The sequence below is a fragment of the Oryctolagus cuniculus genome, chromosome 2 (genome assembly GCF_051225735.1).
Source record: "Oryctolagus cuniculus isolate XC-2025 breed Fujian yellow rabbit chromosome 2, ASM5122573v1, whole genome shotgun sequence".
Classification (NCBI taxonomy): Eukaryota; Metazoa; Chordata; class Mammalia; order Lagomorpha; family Leporidae; genus Oryctolagus; species Oryctolagus cuniculus.
In genome coordinates this window covers 66,350,256-66,370,154 of record NC_142868.1, presented here as the reverse complement: position 1 = coordinate 66,370,154, position 19,899 = coordinate 66,350,256, and the positions used below count along the sequence as shown (strand labels likewise).

Here is a 19,899-nt window from a genome sequence, read left to right as displayed (position 1 = left end):
GAGTTGCGCTTAATAGGCCTTATACTTGCCCAGCTCAGTACGGAACTACCCACAAGAGTCAAGGGGGTTTTGTGAATGCATCAAACTACAGTGATGATTCATTCTGATAGATTTAATATGTATGGTTACGTTTGATGTCGCTGACAGACTCCTGGGTTTTGAGTAAGGAACTCTGGGTGAGAAGCCCCTCATCTAGGTTCTGTAGGGGAGGAAAAATACTCTCCTTACCACCCCAGGTTGGCGACCGAGGCCTCTGTAACAAAAGACAGATGAATAAGAGACGAGCATGCAAGTGTATTTAATTTACCTGGTACTTGACGCAGGAAGCTTCGTAAGGAAATGAAGGCCCAAAGTGACAGCTAGGCAGGAGTCACTCTTCATAGTAGGCTTGGGGGGTAGACAGCTGTGGAGCAGTGTGGTTGCACAGAGTGGCCGGGATCTAATGACAGCCGATGCTGGGCGCACGTGCTGTCTATCCAGACCGTTCCCCGTGACTCTTCAAGGAGGGAGATGTTGCTTCCCGCTGAGCACAGGGAGGGCACTTCTCTCCTGAGCGTCCTAGGAGCTGACTCAGGAGGTAGATCAGAAAGTTCCTCCCAGGTTCTGTGACTTCCTTCAGGGCTGAAAGGGGGGAGGGGGGAGGGGGAGGTCAGAGAGACCCTCATGATCATGCTCTCTCAGACTCCTCCCCCTTAAAATGTTCAGTACACCAAGGTGCCATATTTTGGGGTAGCGCCTCCTTACCCCACCATTACCCAAGCACTCTGAGCTTGCCTTTGTAGAATGCAGATGGTGTCCCTCACCTGATAGGACATTTTAATCAAAGGCTTTTTAAATATATATGTATATAATAAACATATACATGTATATGTAAACTTATTTGAAAGGCAAACTCTCTCTCTCTCTCTCTCTCACACACACACACACACACACACACACACACACATCAGTCTGTCATCTGTTGGTTCACTCTCCAAATGACTGCAACAGCCAGGGCTGGGCCAAGCTGAAGCCAGAAGCCAGTAACTCCTTCTAGGACTCCCACCTGGGTGGCAGAGGCCAAATACTTAAGCCATGATCTACTGCCTCCCAAGGTACATTAGCAGGAAGCTGGATCAGAAGAAGAGCAGAAGAGACTCAAACTGACACTCTGATACAAGATGCAGTACATGAGCTGCATCTTCACCTGCTGTGCCACAGTGCCAGCCCCTAACCAAAGGATTAAATGAACACAACTATGCCAGGATCTGGAACGTAGTAAATGCTCAATAAATAATGTTCTCATTCTTATATTAAAGTTAATAATATAAGTGCCCTCCATGTATTGCTCTAATTTAACTTTTTCCATTTGAATCCCCATGCATATTATAAAATCCTTGAGGATAGGGACATAATATTATCTGTTTTTAGAAAAATCAACAGCAATAATCATAAGAAATTGATGCATGTTAAATTTTTGTCAAAAAATGTAATCACTTTCCAAAAGTACTTCAAAACACCCAATTGCTAATATTAAGTAACTTACTTAGAGACAACGTGGAGGTTATCCTATGGCTTAGTTAAGAAAGCCCTCTCATGGCTTTGAGTCGAATGGTTATGATGCTTACATCCCAAATGGGAGTTCTTGGCTTTGACCGCCAGTTCAGGCTCCTGATTCCAGCTTTATGCTAACACAGATCCTGGGAAGCAGTAGATGATGGCTTAAGTAGTTGGTCCCCTGCTACACATGTGGGAGTCCTGGACTGAGTTATAGGTTCCTGATTCCCAACCCAGCCCCTAGAAGTAGCCGGTGCAGAGTAAACCAGTGGATGGGAGTTTTCTCTCTGTTCTGCCTGCCTCTCAAATAAATAAAGGAGAAAGAAAGAAAGGTTGAAAGAAAGAAAAAGAAAGAAGGAGAGAGAGTTCAATCAAGCAAGTCTCGTTAGTACTGGAATGGGACAACTGGGCTGAAGTTGGGAAATAACCCCGTCCTGTGTTCTAAGTCAGAAACCAGGGCATATAATTGCCTTTGTTCATCACCTCATCAGTACTCAGCCCAATTCTTTGCTCTCACTTTGAGCACACTGGCACCTGTGCGGGAAGAGAAGAAAAAGAATACACATTCTTCAGGCTTTCATGATCCCTTCTGTGTTCATTAGAATAAACTAGAAAGCAAAGTTTGGAAAACCCCTGTGGCTATGTGTGCAGAGGCGTGCACACAGATGACTCCTCTGGTATGGATGGAAAACAAACAACGTGTTAAACATTCTATGAGGTCTATGTGGTTGAACTTGAGTCTGAAAAAACATCTTGTTTTAGGAGTTCACCAAGAACCATCTTAAGGTTAGGAAAGCAAGGTCTTGACATCAAGAGTATCTACTCTGCTTTGACCAACTGGTCACCTGGAATATTGTGTGTGTGTGTGTGTGTGTGTGTGTTTGTTTGTTTGTTTTTTGTTTTTTTGACAGGCAGAGTTAGACAGTGAGAGAGAGAGACAGACAGAGAGAAAGGTCTTCCTTCCATTGGTTCACCCCCAAAATGGCCGCTACGGCTGGCGCGCTGCGCCGATCTGAAGCCAGGAGCCAGGTGCTTCTCCTGGTCTCCCATGTGGGTGCAGGACCCAAGCACTTGGGCCATCTTCCACTGCACTCCCGGGCCACAGCAGAGAGCTGGACTGGAAGAGGGGCAACCGGGACAGAATCCGGCACCCCAACCGGGACTAGAACCTGGGGTGCCGGCACCACAGGCGGAGGATTAGCCTAGTGAGCCGTGGCGCCGGCCAAATATTGTGGATATTATGCATAGTTCACAGGTGTATTTTTTCTCTCTTCACCCTCTGTAATCCAACTTCCTTCACTGAAAATGAGACTGTTAAAATATGTTGAGGCTTAAATACTTTAACAAGATTGAGCTCTCGAAGTCAAGAGGCTCCTACTACTTCTGAAGTGCTTCCCACTTTTCCAGAATAAGTCTTCTTCCTCCATTTACCTCATCATCCTCTTAAAACGGTGTTCTCTGTCAACTGAATTGTTTTTGTGTTGGTTTCACTAAACCTGGGTTTGGTGAACAATTTTCCATTCAAAATGACTATTAACCATCCATTTGTCCACTGATTCAATAACTCCAGCTTTCTGTGTTTCTAGTTATGCACCAGTAACTGAATTTTATTGATGAGCAAACTGAAGCTCAGAGAATGAATAACTTCCCCAAAGCCAACAGCTGCTAAGATGCAAAGCTGGGATTTGAAAGATCTTCAGACTTCAAGCCTTACGCTTTTTACACAGTACCTCTCGTTCCAACATCTGGCAAAGCCAGAAAACTGGGTGATAATCCACATTAATTATGTGGATAATTATGGCTCATTCCACTCTTAAATTGGTTTTTCTAGCTGTTCCACTGAACTGGCTTGGCTGCCAGTTTCACCTTCCTAAAGATCTCCATCTTTTTCTACACAATATTTCATCAATTCAGGAGGAGAAAAATCAGTTTGAGTTTGGAGATTGGGAATATTGGTGTAGAGTAGGCAAGACTTTATAATCGTAAGACTTGTTGTATTTTTAATGATATCTGGGTCGAGGCTCAGAAAACAATTCCTCAAAGGCTGGGAGGGCTTCTAATATGCTTCACAATCAACGTCCCCAACTTGTCTTGCTTCTGCTCCCACCTCCCAAGCACCGGGAGGGAATCTCTCTGGAAACTCCTTGTCTGCCTTAAGATTGGGCCTCTCCTTCCTCCTGACATCTCATCATCTACTGCAGAAAAGAAGACCGAGGAATGAAAGCACACAGGGCGGCTGCCACCGCCGCGGCTCACTAGGCTAATGCTCCGCCTTGTGGCGCCAGCACACCGGGTTCTAGTCCTGGTCGGGGCGCCGGATTCTGTCCCGGTTGCCCCTTTTCCAGGCCAGCTCTCTGCTGTGGCCCAGGAGTGCAGTGGACGATGGCCCAAGTGCTTGGGCCCTGCACCCCATGGGAGACCAGGAGAAGTATCTGGCTCCTGCCATCTGATCAGCGTGGTGCGCTGGCCGCGGCGGCCATTGGAGGGTGAACCAACGGCAAAGGAAGACCTTTCTCTCTGTCTTTCTCTCTCTCACTGTTCACTCTGCCTGTCAAATAAATAAATAAAAAGATTTATTTATTAAAAAAAAAAAAGAAACCACACAGGGATAATCTTTGCCACAAGATAATGGTTATCTCTCGGGCTCACCACTCAAACTCCAAAGACAAGGATTCACAACTCCTGCTTGCCAGGTCTACTCCTTCTCCCTGGTAAACAGCTACTCTCCTTCTGAAGTCGCCAGTGACTTCCTCTACTTCCTTTTCCCCTGTGAAGGGTGTGTTTAAGCTTCCACCAACTGGGCCTTTTGAGAGGCCAACACTGTGTATGACTCGTGTGCCCATGCTCGTTATTAAATTTGTACGCCTTTTTATCCTGGTCTTTGTTCATTTCAGTAAGCCTTGATGCATGGGTGGGGTTTCCCTTCACCTTTATACCCTAAAGAGAGGAAAAACATTTTTTCCTCTATCTCCTAGTTCAGTGGTTGGGGACCATGCAAAATAAACTGAAAAAAGACAGATGAACAAGAGAAAAAAATAGATGGAATTACATTTATAAGTATTGGAATTCACAAAGCAATGTGAATCAAAGAGGTGGTTAGAATTTGGGGCACACATCTTGGGCTAGACAAGGGAAAAAAGTTTTGGACTTCAGCATGGGAGAGGTGAGTTATAGAAAGATGAAGGGAAGGAATTTATGATAAATGAGGGTTGTTTACTAAAATATGTTATGCAGAGAAGTATTTTCTCAGTGTTAACAATTTTATCTGGGGGCTGGCGTTGTGGCATAGCAAATTAAGCTGCTGCCTGCAATGCCAGCAACCTTTATAGGCTCCAGTTCGAGTCCTGGCTGCTCCACTTCCAATACAGAACTACCCTGGTAGTTCATGTGTTTTACAGTCTCCACATAACACCTCAAGACTATAAAATCTCCATTTCACAGATGAAGAAACTGAGGCTCAGGGGGTTAGTAGGCTTAATAAATAAATGCTGCAGATAGGTAGTGGAGGACTCACGATTGGTCCATAAATCTGTGTATTAGCCACGTTTCTCCAGAGAGATAATCAATAGGGTGTGTATGTGTGTGTGTAGGGGTGTGTATGTGCATGCGTGTGTGTGTGGGGAGAGAGAGAGAGAGAGAGAGAGAGAGAGAGACTTTAGTGAATTGTTGCATGGCCAGGCTGGCAAGCCCCAGGTGTGCAGGGTGAGCCGGTAGACTGGAGACTCGGGAAGAAGCCAGTGTTGCCATTCACGTCCGAAATCCACCTGCTGCAGAATTCCCTCTTGCTTGGGCAGGTCAGCTTTTTCTTGATTCAGATCTTCAGTGGATTGGATGAGGCTCACCCACAGCAAAGCAGTCAAGCTGCTTTACTCAAAGTCTGCCAATTTCAGTATCAGCTTCATCCAGAAACACTCTCCTAGAAACCCCCAGCGTAATGTTTGCCCACATATCTGGGCACTGTGGCCCAGCTAGGCTGACACCACTGATGAATAGCACATGCCACACTGCTTTCTTTTTTGTCGCATTGAGATTCTTTTCAACATAGGTGCATTGCTGCCTGGAGTGAGGTTCAGGCCGTGCACACTGATCTAGAGCAAAAGCCTCCCCACCTCACGTGAAATGCACATCCACTGCCTTGTGAAAAACCAAGTCCATCTGAGAGGATTTTGTGCCTCCTGAAATGAACAAGGCCAACCTGATGACAGTGGGTATAAAGAGCAGGCACTCAAGTCTATTTTCAGAGCCAGCTTTAGGGACCTCTTAGTCAGTTTTGGAAGACAACCTAATATCAAGAAGCAGATGAAAGGAAAAAGAGAAGTTAAGTTTTGAAATTTATGATGCTTACTTTCTGCACTGAGAGAAAAGGAAAATGAAAACAGATCTGATCAGGGGCCAGGACTGGATGCGTGTATAAGCTTCCCTAAAGTTGCAGGTGTAGTTCAGCCTACTTTAAATAGCAGTTCTGATTTTAAGATATTAAAAAAATTTTTTTGATCCAAATCAAAAACAAAGACGTCATGAAAACATGTTTCCCCAGATGCACTTCTGTGATTCTGGAAGGTTTTCTTGATAAGCCGAGCTGAAAGGTTGGCCGTGTTGTTGGGAGGTGGAGATGGGGTTGCCCGACTGAAGAACAATTTTCAAGCGGAAGAACTTTGGAAACCTGGTCTGCTTTGTTCTTTGAGCAAAAGACAACAGTGGGGCTCAGAAGAGGATGCTCCCAACTGTTCCACTTTTGACTTAACTCTGAGTTCTAGGGAACTGAAATGCAGAGAAGTTCCTTTTTCTATGCAAAGACAGGATCTTCCAAAAAGAATCCCAATTGCCTCCAAGTCTTCTTATTGAAATTTCATAAGCTAAGCATGATTGAATGCAGCTCAGAGGGTGAGACTGAAAATCAAACATCACATTTAGAGGAGGTTTTACCTGGCCATTTTCTGGCCTTTGGGCCCATTCATTTCCTCTAAAAATCAATTATTAGCTCTCTAAAAAAGGCTGCAATTCTTTCCCCATCACACACACACACACTCTCTCTCTCTCCTCCATAAAAAATATATTTTAAGCCTCAATCATCTGGCCCTTCTTTGAGTTTTATACTTTGTGCAGCTCCCACGCACAGGGGCACATGAATAGGTTTGCACACCTTTCTCCTGTTAACCTGCCTGTTGTTAGTTTGTTTCCGCAGTCAGTTATGGAAGCTTCAAAGGGATGGTATAAACTTCAGCACGACAACCAAGGGGACCTGTGTGACCCAAGACATCCCAAGCTTTTCATTTATTTTCATTTTTATGCATTTAGTTGTTGTAAAATAGACATAACATAAAATTGATCACTTTAACCATTTTTAAGTGTACAACACAGTAGTATTAATTATACTCACGAAAGGGTGCAATCATCACTACATGTATTTCTAAAATGTTTTCAACATCTTAAACAGAAACTCTACATCCATTAAACAATAGCTTCCTATCTTCCCTCCCCTTAGTCCCTCATGGCCTCTTTTCTATGCTCTGTCCCTGTGAATTTTCCAGTTCTAGGTTCCTCACACAAGTAGAAGCGACAGTGTTTGTCTTTTCGTGTCTGGCTTTCTTCAGTTAGCATGATATATTCAAGGTTCATCCACATTGTGACACATGTAAGAATTTCATTCCAGCCAGAAGAAATCTGCACAAATGACAATTTATCACTTTTTTAAAAATTCATTTACTTGAGAGGCAGAATTACAGACAGAGAGGTAGAGACAGAAAGAGAGGTCTTCCATCTGCTGGTTCACTCTCCAGATGGCTGCAACGGCTGGAGCTGGGCCTATCCTAGGCCAGGAGCCAGGAGCTTCTTCTGGGTTTCTCCACAGGGGTGCAGAGGCCCAAGCACTTGGGCCATCTTCCAGTGCTTTCCCAGGCCATAGCAGAGAGCTGGATCAGAAGAGGAGCAGCCAGGACACGAACTGGTGCCCATACAGGGTGCTGGCGCTGTAGGCGGTGGCTTAGCCTACTATACCACAGCACCAGCCCTGATGGTTTATTCTTTAAAGATCAGGTAGAATGACTTGCGGCTTTAAAACACCAGTGTGATGAACCTGTTGTGAAAGGGAGTGTGTACTTTCCCAATTCCAGAGCGTGTGTGCTGCTTTCTGGAAGCTGGATGACATGCACAGAGCTCTTTCCTTGCCTGCCTGCTCCTCTGGCTTTGTTCCATCTTTTGCTATAGCCTCTGTCAAGGCATCATTTGTGCATTAGCTAACAAGCAAATCAGTCACTAGTCAATATAATAACAGCATATTAGAAGTATTTAATAATGAAATAAAAATATTGACAGTGATATGTAAATAATAATGAAATAAAATAGATTATTTTGTCATATTTGTTTATGATTCTCTAAAAGGCCTCCGAGGGGTTGGCATTGTGGCACAGCAGGTTAAATCATGACTTGCCACATTGGCATCCAGTATCAGAGCACTGGTTTTGAGTTCTGGCTGCTCCACTTCCAACCCAGCTTCTGCTAATGTACCTGGGAAATCAGCGAAAGATGATCTAAGTGCTTGGGCTTCTGCCACTCACTCATATGGGAGACCTGGATAGAGTTTCAGGCTCCTGGCTTTGTCCCGGCCCTGCCCTGGCTGTTGTACCCATCTGGGGAGTGAACCAGCAAATAGAAAATATCTATATCTACCTCCCTCCCTCCCTCTATCTCTATCTCTACCTCTGTCATCTCTACCTCTATCTCTCCCTCTCTGTTGCTCTGCCTTTGAAATAATTAAATAAATATTAAAAAAAAAAAAAAGAATAAAAGGCCTGACACTAGTTAGTGCTGACTCACCAACCAGACTTACTCTCTTGGAATCCTTAAGAAACCAGCCTTTTAATCCTGGAAGCCATTATTAGGGCTCGATATTCACACTGCAGAGGCACAGACTGAATGTCCTAGGAGGATGTTTATGCCGAACTGGTCTGTGAGATGACTGTTGGTCATCTCAGAAACTTCCTTGACTTCTTGGTGCTAATCAATAGAGATCTTTGTATGAGGATGTGTGATACAGTCTTTTTGCCGCTGTTAGGTATTTTGTCCTCCCAGGGACAAAGTAGATCAGACATGTGTAGAAGGTGAGATTCAGAGAATTTAATTTGAAGAGGAGGCTGAACCCAAATCTTCACCTATGAACCCTGCCTTTTTCCTTCAGAGAGTCTGGGTTTGATACGCAGCTCTGCTCCAGATTCCAGTCTCTGGCCATCATGTGCCCTGGAAGGCAGTAAGTCCTGAGTCCCTGCCACCTATGCAGGAGACCTAGATTGATTTTCAGGCTTCAGCTTCAGGCTTGCCCAGTGCTAGCTGTTGTGAGAATCTGGGCAGTAGATAGGAGTGCATGCTCTTTCTCTTTTAAGTAAATAAAATAAATTAAATTTGCGAAAGATTTATTTATTAAAAAGAGTAACAGAGAGAGAGGGGGAGGGAGGGAGAGAGAGGAAGATCGTCTATGTGCTGGTTCACTCCCCAAATGGCCACAACAGCCAGGTCTGGGCCAGGCCAAGGCCAAGAGCTGGGAACCCCATTCTAGTCTCCCACATGGGTGGTAAGGACCTAAGTACTTGAGTTATCATTTGCTGCCTCCCCAGGTGCATTAGCAGGCAGCTGGACTGGAAATGAAGCAGCCAGGACTCCAGCTGGTACTCTGACACTGAATGCCTCGATGGCAGCACCACAACCCTGGCCCCAAAATAAATAAAATGTCTAAAAAATGCAGAAGGAGTGGGGCTGAGAGCTGGATACGTTGCTGGATTAGCTGGTCAGATTTCTCTAGGTGTTAAGAAACCAGCAGCCAACTCGGTTCTCCCTTCACGTAAAAGTTTAGAGCCGTCCATCCCTGGGTGGAGCTTATGCGTTTAATGGAACAGGCTGGTCTGACACTTAGCAGTTGTGTCCCTAGTACAGACATAAGGGGTCTCCCAAAAGTTCCTGGAAATAGTTTCCTCTCCACAACAGACTTGCTAGGGTGGGCATTGTGTCGCAGTGGGTTGAGCCAACACTGGGGACATCAACATCACACATCACAGTGCCTGGGATTGAGGTCCACCTCCACTTCAGATCCAGCTTCCTGCTGATGGGCATCCCGGGAGGAGGCAGGTGACCACTCAAGTACTTGGATTCCTGCCACCCATGTGAGAGACCCAGACTGAGCTGCTAGCTGAGCATCTAGGGAGTGAGCCAGTGAATGGCGCAGTCTCTCTCTCTCTCTCTCTCTCCCTCCCCCTCCCTCCCTCCCTCCCCCCTTCTCTCTATCACTCTGCCTTTCAAATCAACAAGTAAATGCTAAAAAATTATATTTTAATTAATTTTCCATGAACTTCTTGGAGCTTCCACATAGCTGGGCTGTGTTCCTGGAGGTGACTGCCTCGCTGTGAGCTGAATGTGGAGGTCATGGCTCCGTACACAGGCATGGCCTTTTTGACTTGAACAGATCTCCTTGTCCCATCGTAGCAAGTGGCAGGGTCTCAGACAAGCAAGAGAAGAAATCCTGAGGATTTTTCTGAGCTTCGCCCCTTTGGGTTTGAAACTTGAGGAACAGAAAAGTGATGAAAAGAATTCAAGGTGGTAGAAGTTAAGTCGGACCGCAGGGTCTTGGAGGTAGTTGGAAGATCCTACACTGAAGATTAGAAAGCTGTATTTCCATGTCAAAGTCAAACAAAGGAATAGCAATGGAGGGCCATGCAAAGAGCTTTTATTTGGGGAATGACAAAGAATTGAACTGCAACCCAGGACACATATGCCCAGAGAGGTGCTCTCTGGTAGATCTGAGGAACAGAAAAAAGGGTTGGGACTTTAAGGGGAAGGGAGAAAAGCCAAGGTGTTTTCAACGCAAACTCGTGTGCGTGCATGTGAGAGCTGGGGGCTCTGATTAGCGGGTAGAGGGTCAGGAGGTAAAACACGTCTTCACGTCACAGCTACCGACTGCATCGCATTGGACCTGAGAACTCGGGCGTCGAGCTCGTGTTCTTGCATCAGGGGTCAGCCGTCCTTGTGAGCGTTCTTGTCATCAGGAAGTCCCAGGGACAGCACTCCGTTCATGGCCTTGCCTGGATCCATCCGCCAGGGTCCCACATGGGCAACGGCCTTCTGAACCCGGCAGCTTTGACCTCTAGGACCGAGCACTGAGAAATCGCGGGGCGTTCCCTTTGCTCTCCATAGCATCAGGGAGATTTCAGTGCCTCCGCTGTGTAGAGCGGGGAGGTCGACTGCACGAGGCAGTGGGGAGAGGAGGATGTAACAGCAGAAAGGGCTGTGTGCTCTCCCTTGGACCAGAACGATCAGTGAGGGAGACCAGCACCTCACCCTGCACACCATGCTGGTGAGCGGCCCTCGGGAGGCAGGGACCTATGAGAGGGTCCACCTGCCCTTCTCAACACTGGAGGACACAGGGGGTTCCCAGAGCTGGTCCTTTTTGGTCGTTCTTTCAATACTCCACGGTCAGGCATGAGAGATACGTGTGCATATAAACAAAGAGAAGTTAAACACCGCCTTCTCCCCGGGTCCCTTTCATGTCCAGAGTGTGTCAGAGGTTCTAGAGTGATGGAAATTCCCCAGGCCTCCCCCTGTCTTTTCATCTGTGATTATCTGGGGCTGAAGTTTCAGTCCTCATCTGTTACCGTGCTCCACCTCGAAGTCTATCCAAACACCAGAGTATATGACAGGAAGTGAATGCTTGCCCAGAACTTAGTGTTTTTTATTTTAACACCCTTAAGGAAAAACTTCTAGAAAATGAACTTCTTAAAAGTTTCTAGCAGGGGTTTTCTGAAAGATCAAATTTAAATTTGCCTTTGGAGCAGCCTGTTCCCACTTGACTAGGTCCTCACAAGTAACTAGATGTAAATTGTAGGTGCTTGGCTTAGGCTTGTAACCTCGCTACTTTTTTGTTGGCATTGAGGGAAGGTGGTACCAAGGGGAATAGAAATCTTGACTTAAAAAAAAATTTGATAGGAAAAGTTTTATAAGTTTTATAACACAGAAAGAAAGAGATCTTACATCTGCTGGTTCACTCTCCAAATGGCTGCAACAGCTGGAGCTGGGCCAATCCAAAACCAGGAGACAGGAGCTTCTTCCGGGCCACCCACCTGGGAGACAGAGTCCCAAGCACTTTGATCATTCTACACAGCTTTCTCAGGAGCATTAGCAGGGAGCTGGGTCGGAAGTGGAGCAGCTGGGACTTGGACTGAGCCCATATGGATGCTGGTGCTGCAAATGGCAGCTTTCCCTGCTGTGCTACAGCATTGGCCCCCAAATCTTGACTTTTTAATGCAAAACATCTCAGCTAAAATACTGGTAATGATTCATACCGTCTTGGAAAATGCATGACCCAAATGAAATGTGTCTCTGTGCCTAATTTGCAACCTTTAAACTTCAGGTAAAATTACGTGGCCTGGGGGAAGGAAGCAATGCTCCAAGTTTATAGGCAAAGGATAGGGACTTCCTTGAATGTGGCAGATCTGCCCATTGTTAATCCTTCTGGGAAGTAGCAGTCCTGAGTCAAGAAATGTCAGTCTCTGAAAGACAAGTTCTCCTTATTGATATAAAGTTCTCTTTATATAAATAAAAAAAAGCAAAACACAAAAAACAAAAGAAAGAAATGAGGACCAAAGAGGAACACCTGCAGGGGAGAGACTCCTCTCTCTGAACCATGGGCACTGGTACACTCAGAGCCCGCTGTGGTGTCCTCTCTCTGAACCATGGGCACTGGTACACTCAGAGCCCACTGTAGGCTCCTCTCTCTGAACCATGGGCACAGGTATGCTCCGAGCCTGCTGTAGGCTCCTCTCTCTGAACCATATGCTCAGAGCCTGCTTAGGGTCGGCCTGGGCTGGCCCCTGTTCCAAGGAGATGAGCTGGGAGTCTGACCCTGAGCAACTGCCCGAGTGGCTCTAGGTCACCCTCTGCTTTGGGCTTCTCTCCTCAAACACCAGCATGACCCCATTAGAAGTTGTAGCCCAGGGGCCAGAATTGTGACACAGTACTTTAAGCCGCTGTCTGCAACTCCAGCATCTCATATTGGAGTGCAGGTTCGAATCCCAGCTGCTCTACTTCCGATCCAGCCCCCTGCTAATGTGCCTGGAAAGAAAGCAGAAGGTGGCCCAAGTATTTGGGCCCTTGCTACCCTTGTGGGAGACCTAGATGGAAATCCTGGCTCCTGGCTTCTGCCTGGTACAGCTCCATCACAGCTATTTGGGGAGAGAGCCAGCAAATGAAAAATCTTTTCTCTCTCTGCTCTCTCTCTTGCTTTGTCACTCTGCATTTGAAATAAATAAAATAAATCTTTAAAAATAATTAATATATAAAAGCTGTAGCCAAGTTCCAGCTGGGTGTGGAGGGAGAATGCTGTGGAACAGAGTGGAAGGAGGAGAGCATGTGTCCCTTTCTCAAGTTCAGAGTGGGTGGTCCCATCGTGCCAGCACAGTGGCACCTCCTGACTGCCAGCAGCTGGGAACATGGCCATGCTGCATGGAGAGGGGCAGCCCAATGCTCAGATACACAGGGGGAGCCCCCAGAAACACCTGAAGGGTCTGGCTTCCTGTGTGGGCAGGTGCGTGGTGTGATGAACTATAACCAGAGTACGGAGGGGACTTGCCCTTTGTGTATAGTGAGGGGCAGTAGAAGCTGGGCCTTTGGTGAAAGAACTGACTGTGTGTGAATGTTTGTCTGGAGCTTTGGAGTTTGCAAAGCAACCCACTGACATCATCTCATGGAATCTTGACAATAATCCTGGGTGGAAGACCTGGTAGGCGTTATGACCCCATTATTTAACCATAAATTTAGTTCTCAGAGAGTTGTGGTAACCTGTCCAACACCAGGCAGCTAGTGAGACACAGAACTGGGATCCAGATCCAGGTCTCAGGCCCCTAAACCCAGGGTTTTCTTCTCTAGCGTTTGGGGTTGAGGCAAGGGATGGCCATGCTAACCTGCTATTCGGGGTTGAGCCATGTCCCCCAACTGCCAATGGTAGTGATCTTCTTTGAAGATAGTGTCTTTAAAGGCATAATTACAGCTCACACTGTGAGGCCTGGTGTCCTCATAAGGAGAGGGGCGTTGGGACACAGACACACACACAGGGAAAAGAATGCCGCATGGAGACAGGCTCAGGGGAAGACGGCTGTGCGGACGAAGAGGCAGGCTGCCCCGCGGCATGTACTAGCCGAGGATCTCTCAGGGCCACTAGGCGCTGGCGGAGGTAGGGAAGGATCCTTCCCATGAAGCTTTGCAGGGAGCATGGCCCTGCCAGCACTTTGATTCTGAACACTCAGCCTCCGCAACTGTGAGAGCCCAAGTGTCTGCTGTTTTCCGCGCCCTGGCGGTGGACTTTGTTACTGCGGCCTCGGTCCCGCGTACCAATACAGGAAGAAATAGAGATGCAAATGGACAGGTTCAGGGGATGGAACCTGAGCTTGCTTGCTTTGATCTTGGGGCTGCCCCTTTTGACCTCTGGTTTCAGGAAAGGGAGGCACAGTATGTGAAAACTGATGCTCTTAGTGAGATGTATTTAGTTAGTTAGTTGACAGGCAGAGGGATAGAGAAGGAGACACAGAGATAAGAGAGAGATCTTCCATCCCCTGGCCTATTCCCCGAAACATTGGTAACAGTCAGGCTTGAGTTGGGTTGAAGCCAGGAGCCAGGAACTCCATCCAGGTCTCTCACATGGGAGGCAGGGGCCCAAGTACTCAGGCCATCTTCCACTGCCTTCCCAGGTGCATTAGCAGGGAGCTGGATCAGAAGCAGAGCACAGGACTTGAACCTCATGCTGCAACACTGGCCCCCCAAACAGCTGTTCTTTTCACTGATTTACCCCAATTTGTACCGCATGGAGTTCTTGACACCCATTCTGCAGACCAGGCCAAGTTCACTGGAAAATGTGCATTCAATCTTCCTCTCCTGGTTCCCCTTTTGGGCCCCCAGTGATTTGTTCTTAGAACTCTTCTATCACTGTGCTTGTGCCTTTCTACTTTGATATCCACTCAATTGAATCACTTCTACATTGGCTTTGCATTTTTCTTTCTTATCTTTTTAATGATTATAATTTTATTCAATGAATTAAATGCATTTTTCTTTTTACCTTTCAAGTTGACTTCATTTTTTAGACTTGTTTTAGGTGTATGACAGAGACTGTGGGAAGTTCCTTTGTATGACCTTCTCCCACAGACCAATGTGGCTATTAGCACCAGAAGGGTGCATTTGTTGTAAGTGATGGACCTGCGCTGATACGTCCTCCCCACTTGAAGTCCATAGTTTATCCTGGGGTTCACCTTAATATTGCACCACTCTCCTTTTGACAATGTCTTGTCACCTGCCTTTTCTCTTTTAAACCTCCCCAAACCCTGTGATGCTGGGAAGAGCTGTGATCACTCTTCTATGGGTGAGGAAACTCAAGGAAACAGCTAAAAAGAAGCAGGGCTGGGGGCTGGTGATGTGGCAGAGCAGGCTAAGCCACTGCCTTTAACAGCGACATCCACTGTGGGCACCAGTGTGTGCCCAGGCTGCTCCACTTCCAATCCAGCTTCCTGCTAATGTACCTGGGAAAACAGCAGAAGACGGCCTAAGTGCTTGGTCCCCTGCACCCATGTGGGAGCCCCAGAAAATGCTCCTGGCCCCTCGCTTTGGTCTAGATGAGCCTCAGCCATTGTAGTCATTTGGGAATTGAACCAGTGGATGAAAGATCTCCCTCTCTCTCTCTCGTTCTGTCTATCTGTGACCCTGCCTTTCAAATAAATAAATAAATCTTTAAAAAAGAAAAAAGAAAAAAGTAGGATTGGGCCAGCATGGTGGCACCATAGGTTAAGCTACACCCTGCAATGCCAGAATCCCTTGAGTGCCAATTTAAGTCCCAGCTCTATTTCTGATCCAGCTCTCTACTAATATGTCTGGGAAAGCAGCAGAAGGTGGCCTAAGTGGGAGACCAGGGTAGAGTTCTTGGTTCCAGGCTTTGGCCTGGCCCAGCCCCAGCCCTGGCTGCTTTAGGCGTTTGGGGAGTGAACCAGCAGATGGAGAATGTCTCTATCTCTTCCTCTCCCTCTCTTTCTGTAACTCTGCCTCTCAAATCATAATTAAAAAATAAAAAGTGGAGAAGTAGGGCCAGGACTCAAACCCACATCTTGCATCTATAAGCACAGTGGTCTTTTTTCTTTTTCTTTTCCTCTCTCTTTTTTTTTTTAACTAGAATTATGATTTTGCCTTTTCAACTTGAGTTATACACACACACATACACACACACACTTCCAGTTATTTAGACCTCTTGCCTAGCCCCTGCATACAGCTGGTAGATATTTACTGAAGTTGAAAGTCTTTTATCTCAACACAGCGCTCTCATGCACTGGCCTACAAATTCATCCCAGGTGATGATGATTAAATTGGCTTCTACTACCCCAACTCTCCTCTCCTGTTTAATCTTCCAAGACTTTAAATACATGACTTGCTGAATTTCTGAAATGTCCTGGTCAGTGGTAGTGGGGAGACCTCAGTGTTTTCTGCAGTTCAGCAGACTTGTGGGGTCTGCGGGCTTGGCTGGGCGGGCTACTGCCCATACCCCAGTGGCTGTCACTCGTAGGAAGTGCTTCTCTGGAAGTGGGACAGACACCTCCCAGTGCTGAGATGCAGCGTCTGCTGGAGCGAGACAGGATACTTGTTCCTATTGCTTCAGGAACAGTGCTGCCTGAAGTCCTAGAAGAGGAAGTAAAAAAAAAAAAGCCCATCGAGGTCCACCCAGAAGAGCAGGGAAATCCCATGTATCAGTTTCTGTTTCTCCCCACCCCAGAGTTGGCTGAGCTCCCTGGGAGTCACTGGCCCTGCCGTGCCTCGATGCAAATGTCACCACCAGGCCCTGTCATCAGCCAAAGGTCAGCAAAGGCGTCCCCTGACATTTGGGGTCTTCAGGAGCACAAGAGTGGACTAGGCACCTGCAGAGCCAAGATCATGGCCGTAGAATTGGCTTCCGTGGGGCACACTGCCAGGTGGTAGCTCCGGAACAGAGTCCCCGCTGTGGGCGCAGAGACAGCCAGGCCCGTAGCTGGCTCTTGTGGGCGCTCTCCTCGGTCCTGCAGGGTGACTTATGCTTGCGGGTGCTGCAAGACGCCGTCTGCTCACCCATGGCTCCCTCCTATCTGAAGCGCACTGCCTGTGCCTTCGGGACAACTGCACATCCTCTGAAAGGTGATAACGATAATGAGATTGAGACGTCTGGACCCAAATAGACTTTCTTACTTTGAGAAGACCCCACAATGTGTCTTGTGTAGAGGAAGGAGAACTGGGGTCCACGCATCCTGCTTCCGCCTCCTGTGCCCTAAGGGGAAAGGTCTTGCTTGGGACGGCCTCAGTGCTGTGGGATCCCATCTGCTCTCTGAGTCTCTGATGGTCGTGTAGCCCTGCACAACTTCCCCCTAAGAGAGCCGAGAAATATGAATGAGAACAGAAACGTGGCGCAGATGTCCCCAGCTTCTCCCAGGTGTTGCAAAGATGCAGGCTTCAAGTAGGTGGTTTTGACGAATGATGACAAACGTGGTTTTCCCCAACCCAACTCCTGAGAACTAGAGGCAGATCCTAGGAGGGAATGGATGACCTCAGCTTAAAAATAGGGCAGTGCACCTGCTGGAGATGTGCCTGCCCACTACAAGGACGACACAGGAGCTGGTCTGCGGCTGTTCTCTGTAACAGCAAGGTCCAGCTCTGGACCGGCTGCCTACTCCTGTGGTTGAGGGTGGACAAGGACTGCTCCCCGCCTCTAATGTACACAAAGAGCAGTGAACATCCTGGGAGTGAGTCACGCCCTCTGTAATTTCTCCTTACTTTGCCAGAGAGAAATGTCTAGAAGGCAAGCCTGACCATGCATGCCACTCCCCTGTTTAAATGCACGTGTTGCTTCCCAGACTTAGCAGGTTATACAAGACCCCTAAGACTGGGCTCCAGCTGATCTCTGCACCAGATTATTTACAGCTCCATAAGTAATCACTCGGGCTTTGCTCCTCTGCTTGTTCCAGTTCTTGCTGCGTGACTAACTTGTACACTTCAGGATTCTGTCTTAGAGATTTCTGGGATGACCACCATGACACTCACAGTGGGTCTGACCACCTGTGCCTCTGACCTGGCATCCGACACACTCTTTGAATGACCTTTGCCCTGCTTTGTGTCTCCATCACGTGATGAGAGCTCCAAGTGCAGGAACCCCCTCTCCTCGGTGCTCCCTAGAGTATGCATTGTTCTTTCAATAGATGTGCTTTGAGATTCTGCTATGTCCCAGTAGTGAGCAGTGAGGCACTTTGTTCCAGGACAAATTATATCCCTTCATTTATTTATGTCTTCTTCATTTTTTCTCAGAAATGTCCTGTAGTTTTTTATTTTTTTAAGGTTTTATTTATTTGAGAAGTAGAGTTACAGACAATGTGAGGGAGAGAGAGAAAGGTCTTCCTTCTGTTGGTTCACTCTCCAGATGGCCACAACGGCCGGAGCAGCGCCGATCCAAAGCCAGGAGCCAAGTCACCCACACGGGCACAGGGGCCCAAGCACTTGGGCCATCTTCTGCTTTCCCAGGCCATAGCAGAGAGCTGGATTGGAAGAGGGGCAGCTGGGACTAGAACCGGTGCCCATATGGGATGCTGGCGCCACAGGCGGAGTATCAACCTACTGTGCCACAGCGCTGGCCCCGTCCTGTAGTTTTTAGGTACAATTCTTTCACCTTCTATGTCAGATTTTTCCCTAAGTAATTAATGTTTTGAATGCTATTACTAATGGTATTTTAAAATTTCAATCACAGATGATTCATTCCTGCTATTAAAAAAGTTTTTTATATTATTTTTTTTTTGACAGGCAGAGTGGACAGTGAGAGAGAGAGAGACAGAGAGAAAGGTCTTCCTTTTGCTGTTGGTTCACCCTCCAATGGCCGCCCCGGCTGGCGCACTGCAGCCAGCGCACCACGCTGATCCGATGGCAGGAGCCAGGTACTTCTCCTGGTCTCCCATGAGGTGCAGGGCCCAAGTACTTGGGCCATCCTCCACTGCACTCCCGGGCCACAGCAGAGAGCTGGCCTGGAAGAGGGGCAACCGGGACTGAATCCGGCACCCCGACTGGGACTACAACCCAGTGTGCCAGCGCCACAAGGTGGAGGATTAGCCTAGTGAGCCGCGGCGCCAGCATATTACTTTTGTTCTGAAACTTTGCCAAATTTACTCACTTTAGTCCCTTTTTCATAAAATCTTTTAGATTCTTGACATAGATAATAATGTCATCTATGTGTAAAGACAATTTTATTTACCCCATTTTTATCTGGGTGCCTTTTATTGTCTTTTGCACATATTACTACACTGGCTGGAGCTACTAGTGCAGTGTTGCATAAAAATACAGAGGCGGTCACACTCTCCTTTTCCTCATCTTAGATGGAAGACATTCGGTTGTTCCTCATTAAGTAAATATTTTACTGTAAACTTTTTTGTGGGTGTATAATTTACTAAGTTTAAAAAAAACCAGGATTGGAAAATGCTTTTTCTCTATCAACTGAGATAATCATATGCATTTTATTTTTAAGTTTGTTAAAATGATGAATTTCGTTGATTGACTTTTGAATGTTGAACCAATCTTGCTAGGTTAATCCAATCTATCCTACGGTGGTTTAACAACTTCGTCATGGTATATTATAGTAAAATACTTTTTGCATCAATATTTATGGGAGATTTTTGTCTTTAAGTTTCTTTTCTTGGAATGTCTTTTACATGCCAATCTTTTTAAACTTTTGGAAAAATTTGGATAAAATTGTTATTATATTTTCTTAAATATTTTCCAGAATCCACCATTATTTATTTATATATTTAAGATTTAGGTCTGGGTCAGGCCAAAGCCAGAAGCCGTAACTCCTTTCTGGTCTCCATTTGTGTGGTAAGGGCTCAAGTACTTGGGTCATCTTCCACTGCCTTCCAAGGCACATTAGTAGGAAATGGGTTGAAGCAGAACAGCCAGGACTCCAAACAGCACTTTGATATGGGTGCTGCATCAAAACAGTGGCTTACCACACTGCACCCCAGAACTGGACTCCATGAAAGGCATAAAAGCATCTGCACTGGGTGTTTCTCTATGGAAAGGCTCTCAACTACAAATGGAGTTTCTTTAGTAGATATGAGGCGATCAGTGTTATCAATTGTTTATTGAGTGAGTTTGGTAGTTTGTGTCTTTAAAGACATTTGTAAATTTCACCTCAGATGTTGAATTTATTAGCACAAAGTAGTTCATTACATACTTGAATTAATCTTTAATACTGGCATAATTTATAATGACAGAGCTACTTTCATTCCTAATGGTGGTAGTTTGGATCTTCCTTTTTTTAATTCCTGGCTAGAGGTTTGTCAAATT

At 46.5% G+C, this 19,899-nt stretch overlaps 1 long non-coding RNA gene across 6 annotated transcripts in view; it reads right to left on the bottom strand.

Annotated features, from left to right (window-relative positions):
* LOC138848477 (uncharacterized) overlaps positions 1-19,899 on the bottom strand; it is a 46,719-nt gene that overhangs the window by 14,784 nt on the left and 12,036 nt on the right. For 4 of the 6 annotated variants that reach the window (XR_016228931.1, XR_016228934.1, XR_011386302.2 and 1 more), the window contains 2 exons: positions 11,551-11,639; positions 308-621 (listed from right to left, as the gene is read on the bottom strand). This is a non-coding gene — a long non-coding RNA (uncharacterized LOC138848477). Of the gene's footprint in view, positions 1-307; positions 622-2,019; positions 2,071-11,550; positions 11,640-19,899 lie in introns of all 6 variants that reach the window. The other 2 variants (XR_016228932.1, XR_011386300.2) reach the window with 2 other exon arrangements.